Source organism: Lethenteron reissneri, unplaced genomic scaffold, assembly GCF_015708825.2.
Source record: "Lethenteron reissneri isolate LAM-NWPU_2019-01 unplaced genomic scaffold, ASM1570882v1 scaffold_1937, whole genome shotgun sequence".
Taxonomy (NCBI): Eukaryota; Metazoa; Chordata; class Hyperoartia; order Petromyzontiformes; family Petromyzontidae; genus Lethenteron; species Lethenteron reissneri.
Genome location: NW_026891704.1, coordinates 620,737 through 631,736, shown reverse-complemented (window position 1 = coordinate 631,736; position 11,000 = coordinate 620,737).

Below are 11,000 nucleotides of genomic sequence, written 5' to 3'. Positions count from 1 at the left end.
ACAGAGACCCGTAGACTCAACAGGGATCCGTAGACTCACCACAGAAACCCGAAGACTCCCACGGAGACCCGAAGACTCAACACGGAGACCTGTAGACTCACACAAGAGACCCGTAGACTCCCACAGAGACCCGTAAACTCAAAACAGAGACCCGTAGACTCACACCAGAGACATGTAGACTCAACACAGAGATCCGTAAACTCACAACAGAGACCCATAGACTCACAACAGAGGTCCATAGACTCACACAGAGACCCGTAGACTCAAAACAGAGACCCGTAGACTCAACGCAGAGACCAATATACTCACACAGAGACCCGTAGACTCAACTGGGATCCGTAGACTCACCACAGAGACCCATAGACTCCCACAAAGACCCGAAGACTCAACACGGAGACCCGTAGACTCAACTTAGAGACCCGTAGACTCAACACAGACACTCGTAGACTCACAATAGAGACCTGTAGACTCACAACAGAGACCCGTAGACTCACAACAGAGACCCGTGGACTCACACAGAGACCCGTAAACTCAATACAGAGACCCGCAGACTCAACACAGAGATCCGTATACTCACAACAGAGACCCATAGACTCGTAATCAACGTTTTTGGGTTTAGATCGCGTTATTTATAAATGTGTCGTAACCCTCCACCACCCGACACGGCCAATCAGTAAAAATGTGTCACGTTGACAAAGACAAATAGTTCACTGCTTTAGCCCACCGGTGTGTTGAAGCCACAACATTTACAATTTGAGTACGACGTTTCGCTGGTAATTGCATCCAGCATCATCGGGCAATTCGCCAGAATGGTGAGGCTCTGCTGTGTCTCCAGTTCTTATATAGAGCAGCATAGACTCACAACATAGACCCGTAAACTCAACGCAAAGACCAATAGATTCACACATAGACCTGTAGACTCAACAGGGATCCATAGACTCACCACAGAGACCCGTAGACTCCCACAGAGACCCGAAGAATCAACACGGAGACCCGTAGACTCAACACAGAGACCCGTAGACTCAACGCAAAGACCAATAGACTCACACAGAGACCTGTAGACTCAACAGGGATCCGTAGACTCACCACAGAGACCCGTAGACTCACAACAGATACCCGTAGACTCACAACAGAGACCCGTGGACTCACACAGAGACCCGTAAACTCAACACAGAGACCCGTAGACTCAACACAGAGATCCGTAAACTCACAACAGAGACCCATAGACTCACAACAGAGGTCCGTAGACTAACACAGAGACCCGTAGACTCAACGCAGAGACCCGTAGACTCACAACAGAGACCCGCGGACTCACAACAGAGACCCGTATGCTCAACACAGAGACCAGTAGACTCACAACAGAGACCCGTAGACTCAACACAGAGACCAGTAGACTCACAACAGAGACCCGTAGACTCAACACAGAGACCAGTAGACTCACAACAGAGACCCATTGACTCACAACAGAGACCCGTAGGCTCAACACAGAGGCCCGTAGACTCACAACAGAGACCCGTAGACTCAACACAGAGACCAGTAGACTCACAACAGAGACCCATAGACTCAACACAGAGACCAGTAGACTCACAACAGAGACTCATAGATCATCACAGAAACCCGTAGACTCAACACAGAGATCCATAGCATCAACACAGACCTCAGGACTCGCATAGAGAGCCAAAGGGGAACATCGACTAACCTGGATGGTGGTAGGGTGTGTGGGTGGGGGCTCAGGGGGGTCAGGTGGGGGGGGGTTCAGGCGACCCTGATGGTCTCCCTTTGCTCTCTGCCTCTGTCTCTCTGGAGAGAGACAGAGTGGATCTCCGGGAACTGATTTCTCTGGAGACGGAGATCTCTGGTGAGAGGTGGGATCATCGACTGCTGCTCCTGCTGTCTCTGCCTCTCTCTCTCTCTGGCTGGCTCCTTCATATGCAAGAAGAGCACCCGGTAATCCGCAGGCTTGCTAAGCGAAGCCAGCCTCCCCCCTTCCCCCTAGATCCTTCACACCCCCCCCCCCCCGTCACTTACCCCTCCGAGAGAGACGCTGGGGGAGTCGTGGGGGGGGTCAGGGCCCCCCACCCTCCACCTGTGTTTGTCTTGGCTCCGTCACACGCGGATCCATGGCTAAGACCCCCCCCCCTCCCGAGTGTAAGCGGACGAGAGTCGGATTACTTCTGCACACAAAGACGGCCGCTTACGTAACCCACACAGTCCGGGTGAGTGAGCAGAGTTTGTATGATCTCCCTATGTTCTACAGAGTGAATGAGTGGAGTTTGTGTGATGTCCCCCTGTTCTACAGAGTGAGTGTGAGTGGAGTTGGTATGATCTCCCCCTGTTCTACAGAGTGAGTGAGTGGAGTTTGTATGATCTCCCCCTGTTCTACAGAGTGAGTTAGTGGAATTTGTATGATCACCCTCTGTACTTACAGAGTGAGTGGAGTTTGTATGATCTCCCCCTGTTCTGCAGAATGAGTGAGTGGAGTTTGTATGATCTCCCCCTTTTCTACAGAGTGAGTGAGTGCAGTTTGTTTCTATGATCTCAACTTCCACCACAACCACCACCTCGTCCTCATCCTCTTCCGTCTCCACCGTCTCCTCCTCAACCACCACCATCTCTTCCACCTCCTCCCTCTCCTCCTCCTCCAACCCCTCCTCCACCGTCCTCCACATCCTCCTCGGCCAACCAATCTCTTCTTAGACGCCCTTTACGGAAAGTGAGACGCACCCCAAACAATCGTGACAATACAATTCTACAAATCTGCTCACACACGTACAAAGATCCCCCGTGTAGCCTGTGACACGTTGACTCAGTGGCGTAGCTAGGATAATTTGCGCCCGGGGACGAACTATAAAATTGGCGCTCCCCCCGTTTAATCACATACCAAAATGTAATTACATGACATGTAGGCTGTGTGGCGGGATATATAAACTTTTAGGTTGAGGTGTAGATTTGTGCAGTAGTTTCAGGCTGCCGCGCCCGCCGCAATAAGTTACAATGTGACGTTGTAAGCCTCATTTTGGCGCCCCTTTACCTTGGCGCCCGGGGACACGTGTACCCCCCTGCCCCCCCCCCCCCCCCTAGCTACGCCTCTGCACGTTGTTGGGGGCAATTGCTGTTAGTAGCCGCACCGCCTATGAAGGCCCGGGCACTGTGGCACACGAGGTGGGGGTGGGTGGCAAGCACCACGCACGCCTGGCCGCCTTTGTCTCCCGAGTGGCAATCTTTACAATACCACAACCATGTGCTCTACTGATTTGAGGCCGAGTTGACCTAGGAGAGGCCTACTGGTGGTGTTGGCCGTGAGCGGGAATCGATGTAAAAGGATTGAATGTTGCCGCTTGGAATTTCCATCCTGGGTTTAACCGGGCTGGATTACAATGTGAAGAGCTCACAAATCCCTGAAAGATCTGGACAAAGTCCCATCGGTGAGCTGCTCCGGTAGGCAAAGCTGCATTGGCTGGGTCATGTAGCCCGCATGCCCAGCCACCGCATGCCTAAACAGCTTTGTTCGACCGGATCGAGAGGACAAACGGGCGCGGCATGGGCTAGAGAAGAGACGGAGTGATGTGGTACAGGAGAACGTGGAGCTGAGTGGACTTGCCGATGACTGGTACCAGCTCGTGAAGGACGCTGCTTCTACTGGGTAGTTGGAGGCAGTCGCCCTCCAATAACAAAGGAGGGCAGAGGAGCGATGCTCACAACAACGGCAGAGCGCCGGGTGGCTAAAGCACACAGCAGGTTGGCTCCGTAAGAGTCATAGGTGGTGAATCGGCCAGTCGTTTCAGTCAGTCGACCCATGGCACCTGCTGGGTCTGCCCCGTGACCTCCTGCCAGCAGGCGTTCGACACTTCACGTGGCTTCAAGGTGCACATAGCCTGGCACAAGCGTCGTGGTGACGTCACCGCCACTTAGTGACGAATGGCGGTTGTTGTTGTTGTGAGAGTGAGTGGGTGAGTGAGTGTGAGAGTGAGTGGGTGAGTGAGCTTCTTAGCTCTACGGGTTTTAGTCGGGACGCGCTCTCCCCCGATTCTGATCATCGTTCCTCGCCGCGATCGTGCTCCCCGTGGACTACAGCGACCCCTCGTGCACTCACGAGACAGATTCACGTGGGGTGAGTGGGTGGGTGGGTGGATGAATGAATGTGTGGGTGGGTGGGTTAGTGCATGAGTTAGTGGGTGAGTGAGTGGATGAGTGGTTGAGTGGGTGGATGAATGAGTGTGTGGGTGGTTTCGTGCGTGGGACAGTGGGTGAGTGAGTGAGTGTGTAGTTGAGTGGGTGGATGAATGAGTGTGTGGGTGGTTTCGTGCGTAAGTTAGTAGGTGAGTGAGTGAGTGTGTGGGTGAGTGGTTGAGTGGGTGGATGCATTAGTGTGTGGATGGGTTAGTGGGCGAGTCAGTGTGTGGGTGAGTGAGTGGTTGAGTGGGTGGATGAATTAGTGTGTGGGTGGGTTAGTGCATGAGTTAGTGGGTGAGTGAGTGTGTGGGTGAATGCGAGTTGTTTGCAGCTATTTCGCGAGTGACTTAGTTACACGAATTCCCATATTGAGTATTCGGACTCCAGTGTATGAACGCTAAACCCACCAGCAACCGGGAGGTGCACGCATAATCTTTATTACATTTGATAACCGGTCCCTTTGCCGATATACATCTGAAGCAAGTTTACCAGCATTGACGTGAAGCAGAGCCTAGCCTTGCTGATGATTCTGCTGATGATGATGAGACACGAAATGTCGAAACGGGCCCAGTATGGGGCTTGCGTTGAACCGAAAGCTGCTCAGCGAAATTCACTTCCAAAAATCCACGGCGCCTGATGTGATGTGTGAAATGGGATGTGTGAAATGAACTTGGCTGTTTTTGATGTGGAGAGGGACATATACCACCTCAGTCTATCCCCTGAGTCTATCCCTTCTGGCTATCCCCCTAGTTTATCACCTGAGTCTATCCCCTTGAGTCTATCCTATTTAGTCTATCCCCTTTACTCTCCCCCCTTAGGGGCCGTCCATAAATGACGTCACGCGATTTTAGACGATGTTTTACCACCCCCCCCCCCCCCTTCGTCACACGGCGTCACAAAAGTCAGACCCCCCCCCCTCAAATATGACGTCACAAAGCTCTGTCCCCCCCAAAATAAAACATGCTTCAAATCGCTTAAACTATTGTCAGTGTAGTGCGCATGTAATGTGGTGCTGCACTCTGATGTGGTAGGAGAAAACTTTTATTAAAACGTCTATTTAATCAAGTGTAGGGGTGTTAAAGAGAGGGCCCGTTATGCATGGCAGTCTATGGGAAACAAACACAGTGGGCGGGGCTACGTGTGTGCACGGGGAGATGCCCTCTGCGACGTCCGAGCCAGACACCCTGGGGGGGGCTGATTTGGCGTTATGATCCCCCGGGGCCCCACCCCTCAAGGAGGGGTTGGGTATAAAAGGGGACGTTATAGGGGCTCGAGTCAGTTATGTTAAAAGCTAACCAGAGAAGACTGAAGACGTCTTAGATAGAGCCCTGGACTCCCCTCGTTCGATGTCCTTATCAGGGCCGAACAGGACTGAGCCAGCGGCGTGGTCCCGAGAGCCAGAGCCGGTGCTCTTCTAAGAGCTGGTCTGGGACTCCGGGTACCGGGCCCGACTTACCAGTGTCGGGCCAAATAGCCTCCCCTAGCCCATTAGTGGAGGACTGAGAGGCAGGCTAGGATTAGCTAGGAAGTGTATCCTTAGCTAGTCGGGTGAGGGGGCCGCTACCCCCTCCAGTGCTGTATGCCACGAACGAGTTGTGTTAAATAAATATACGTGTGCCTCCACCTCGGCGTCAAGTGTCTTCACCGGTACTTCAACTGGTGTCAGAAGTAATTCGAACATGGACACGCGGAAGACGGCGCGGGCCAAAGTACCGCGGGAGGAAGACACTGCCGAGATCGTCGAGCCCGACACGGCTACACAGGACATGGTGCAGCCGGGGCCTGATGCCTCCTTACCGGGGCATTGGAGTGAAGAAGGACCACAGCCAGATGCGTTGCGGCTGGCTCACGGGAGGCTGGCGGAGCTGCTGTATGCCGCTGCCGCCACGCTGGAGACCATCACGCGGCTGGGGGCCGGTGATTCAACACGGGGCGAGGCGGGCCAACGACCAGGGCGCCTTCCCGCCTTTTCGGAGCAGTCCGAGTTTGAAACTCCCGCCATCGACGCTGCAGCTGTTCGGGGCGTGGCCAGCCTACACATCCGCTCCGACATCGCCGTCGCTGAAGCTGCGACGTCATCACAACCGCGACAGGCGATCCCATCGGCCGCTCGCACCGACGCACAGCCGAGTGGAGGTGACATCTGCCCGCGGGAATCTACAACGACCGCTGCGCTCCATCAGAGGCTGCCCCCGCTGAAGGAGTTCGTCGGCGCGGAGGGGGACTGGGCCGGGTTTCACAGACGTTTCCTCGCCCATCAGGAGATGGCGAAGTGGTCCGATGAGGAGGCTCTCTGCGCGCTGCCGGCGCTCCTCGACGGCGACGCGCTCGCCGCCCTCACATCGGCGCCAAGAGAGAGGCGGGCTACGTTACCGATGGCGCTGCAGCTGCTGGGAGGGGTCTATGGACCATCGGCTGAATGCAGACAGCAATTCTACGACCGCAAGCGGGGTGAGAAGGAGTCGCCCCTGGCGTATCGAACGAGCCTCCTGGCGATGGCTAAGTCGGCCTTCCCCCGTATGGACGACGACGGCATCGACGCTATGGTGACGGAGAAAATACTCCTCCTGGCTGACGACCTTGACATCGCTGTGGTCGCGCAGGAGGACGCAGAGATGACATCGCTCCAGGCGGCAAGGCTCCTCCACGCCAACCTCCTGTCGCTCCGGCGAAAAGCCAGCAGGGCATCGGCGGGGCGTGCGGTGGCTGCAGCCACCCTTCCGACGGAGGAACTCTACGCCGTCGACCACCGACGGCAACAGGCGACGGGAGCACGGCCGGGCCAGGACGGGTCGGGCCGTCCCGGCCATCCGTCACCTCCGACGCTGCTCCCGCGGTGTTTTAACTGCGGTGTCCGGGGCCACGTCGCCTCGGGGTGCCGCTCTCCTCGTCAGCGCGGGACGACACCTCAACGGGACGACGGGCCTCATCTCAAGCTCCACCATCATAAACCGGCGAGTCGCGGCACCCCACACGTTTGGCCCACACACACACCCGTCACGCACTCAAACACCGCAACGAGAGGGGGGCCGGTATCGCGCACCATCGCACCATCACGCACCACCCTGGGTACTTATATCGAACCCGGCCAGTGGTCCGTGCTGGCCGATCGTGTGGTAGCCGCATCGTCGGGGTCGTCGGCCGTTGTGGGGTACATCGACGGGGTTGAAGTGCGCATCCTGGTCGATACAGGAGCATCGGCGACTATTATTTCGGAATTGATTTACAATATTCTCCCTGTCCGGAGTCGTCCTTTGATGCCTGTTAACATACCATTCTATGCGGCTAACGGGGGCTCACTTGGCATCATCGGACAAATTCGTGCCCAAATTTGTATTGGGGAAATTAAATTGTCTGGGCCGATTTTTGTTTCCTCCTCGCTGGCGGTTCCGTGCCTGCTGGGGACGGACTTCCTGGCCAAAATGCCGATTAGGATATTGATCGACCAGGGATGTATAGAGCTTCCGTCGGGCAGACGCATGGCGTTTCTGCCATCACCGGTTGCGACTCGGACGGCGTGCGCGACGGTGCCGGCGTTCGTAGAGAGAACAGTGCGCGTCCCTCCGGGGGCGCAAATGTTGATACCTTTGAAACTTCGGCGGCCCTTCGCTAAGGGTATTGGGGCCCAAGGGGTTCTGTTGGGGCCGTCTAGGGCCGGGGTTAGTGGACCTCATTTACTTCCGGCCCAGACCATAGTAAGAGGGGACGGTGAACCCTTCATCGCGGTCCTCAATGTGGGCTCGCAGACGGTGGTGGTCCCACAGGGGACCGTGCTTGCTCACGCAACGCCGGTGCCTTGTGAGGAACCCGTCGTAAATCACGCCAGCACTGTCCCTGCGTCGCGACCACATTCGAACAACGATGAAGGGTGGCTCGAGGCGCTTTGTGCGGGATCGACGGACCTGTCAGATTCAGAGCGTCAACAACTTAAAACACTACTGCGGGAATTTTCCGACGTTTTTAGCCGGAATAAATACGATTTGGGTTGTACTCACCTGCTGCGTCACCATATTGACGGGTGACAGCGCGCCAATTCGACAAAATCCGTTTCGGTTGAGTCCCGCCGAAAAGGACCATGTCAAATCGGCTGTTGATGACATGTTAGCCGCCGACATCATTTCTCCTTCCACCAGCCCTTGGGGAGCGCCGATCGTCCTGGTTAAAAAGCAGGACGGTTCGTTGCGGTTTTGCGTTGACTTCCGGCGTCTTAACAAAATTTCGGTTGCCGACGCATACCCGCTCCCTCGGATGGATGAATCGCTGGACGCCTTGGCGGGAGCGCGATTCTTTTCCACACTAGATTTACTTTCGGGATTCTGGCAGCTTCCTCTGGACAATGATTCTAAGCCTAAAACTGCTTTCCGTACACCGCACGGCCTGTTCCAATTCAACCGGTTGCCGATGGGCTTACACTCAGCGCCGGCAACTTTCCAGCGTTTGATGGAATTGGTTTTGGCTGGATTGCAATGGGAGTCGTGCCTCATTTATTTGGATGACGTTATCGTCTTTAGTAAAACTTTTGACGAACATCTCCAGAGGTTGCGGGCGGTTTTCCTAAAGATGCGGGCTGCTAATTTGAAATTCAAGCCCCAAAAATGCCATTTGTTGCGTGATTCGGTGCGTTATTTGGGGCACATCGTGGGACGCTCAGGTATTGCTACCGATCCCGCCAAAACGCAGTGTGTCAGCTCCTGGCCGACTCCCACCTCGGTGGGAGAGGTCAGGAGTTTCATTGGGTTTGCGTCGTATTATCGACGGTTTGTTGCTGATTTTACGACAATTGCAAAACCCCTGCACGCTTTAACATCTAAAGGGGTTCGGTTCCACTGGGGTCAAGAGGAGGAGGCTGCTTTCTGCTCCCTTCGGGACGCCCTGGTAAAAGCCCCTCCCTTGATCTACCCAGATTTTTCTAAGCCCTTTTTGCTCGACACCGATGCGAGCAACACGGGTATTGGGGGTGTGCTTTCCCAGGTGGTTGATGGCGTGGAACGGGTGGTCGCGTACGGTAGTCGGGTGTTGTCTCCTGCGGAGCAAAGATATTGTGTCACCCGTAGGGAGCTGTTGGCAATTGTTTACTTCATCCAACAGTATCGCCCATATCTGTACGGTCGGCATTTCACCGTCCGCACAGATCATGCGGCACTACAGTATGCCCTGCGAGTTCAACAACCATCGGGACAGTTGTCTCGATGGTTGGAGGTTCTCCAGGACTTTGATTTTGAAACCACCTACCGTAAGGGCGTTCGCCATACCAACGCGGACGCTCTGTCGCGCATGCCAACCACCTCGGAATGTGCATGCCTCCTGGGGTCGGGACGTTGCAGGCCTTCAGGGGACGCATCGGTTCCGATCTTGGCAGCCACCGACGACGACGAACCCCTGCCTAATAATTCGATTGAACAACAGGGAAGAGATTCCCTGTTGGGGTTGCCCGTCACTGAATGGGGGCGCCTCCAAATGGAGGATACCTCCCTCCTCGGGTGGCGTCGTCGCGTCGGGGGTGCTGGGCGGGTGAAAGGTGATTCAGATGCATGGGAAATGGTGCAAGGTCTGCTGATGCATTGGGACGGCAAATCCCAGCGACATCGGCTGGTGGTCCCCTCTGAGTTGCGAGGCAAGGTGGTGTGGGCCGCGCATGAGCGCCTATTACACCTGGGGACCCAAAAGACTCTTGCACTGCTACAACTTGATTTTTTTTGGCCTGGTATGACGAGGGATGTTGGGGATCTATTGGGATCATGCCCTCGGTGTGCGCAACGGAAACCGCCGGCGCGGGAGTCTAACCCGCCCTTGCAATCGATCAAGGTATCCAGAATAAATGAGCTTGTCGCGCTGGACATTTTGGGCCCATTTCCCGCCACCCCCAGGGGCAATAGGTATTTGTTGACAGGTGTCGAGTATTTTACGCGCTGGCCCATGGCCTGGCCCCTTGTCAACCAGTCGGCAGCAGCCATCGTGGAGGCCTTTGTTCAGGGATACGTCCTGGACAAAGGTGCTCCGGAGCGGCTGCTGACCGACCAGGGCAGAAATTTTTCCAGTAAATTACTTAAACAAGTCTGTGACCTCTTAGGCACGAAGAAAATTCGTACCTCCCCGTATCACCCGCAGACTGACGGAATGGTCGAGCGCCTGCATCGCACCATTTCGTCAATGATGTCACAGCAGGTCTCAGATTCGCAGACTGACTGGGACCTGCATATTCAAGGGGTCTTGGCGGCATACCAGATGGCACCCCATGCAGCTACGGGATTTTCCCCCTTTTACCTCATGTACGGTCGCGAACCCGACCCGCCTGTTCGCGCCCAGCTGCAGATCCCCGACCCGCAAGGAAAAACTAAATTGGCTGACCACGTCAAATTTAATCTGGCCAAATTAACAGAGGCGCGGGATGCTGCTATGTTGAACTCGGAACTCCGTCAAAAGGCGAATGAGCGCCTCAGGCTGGGTCGGGCGCACGTGATACAGTGGAAGCCGGGGGACAAGGCATGGTTGCACTGTCCCCAAGTGCCCCTGGCTACCTCCCCTAAGCTAGTGCGGCCGTGGCGGGGCCCTGTGGAGGTGGTCGAAATTTTGCGACCACAGTGCGTGCGCATTAAATGGGGGAAGCGGCGATGGTTCGTGCACCCCTCTAGGTTAAAACCCTTCGTTGCGGTACACAAACCCACTTCACACATGCGTGGCCAAACGTGTGGGGGGTCGACCGACTCACTGGGTCCGTCTCCGCCGTTCTCACCTAATGCCTTGCCGGCCGTGCCACCTCCAGGTGCATCAAGACTGACGGGATCACGCCCGACCACCCCTTCTGGGGATACCAACGGTCACGCGGC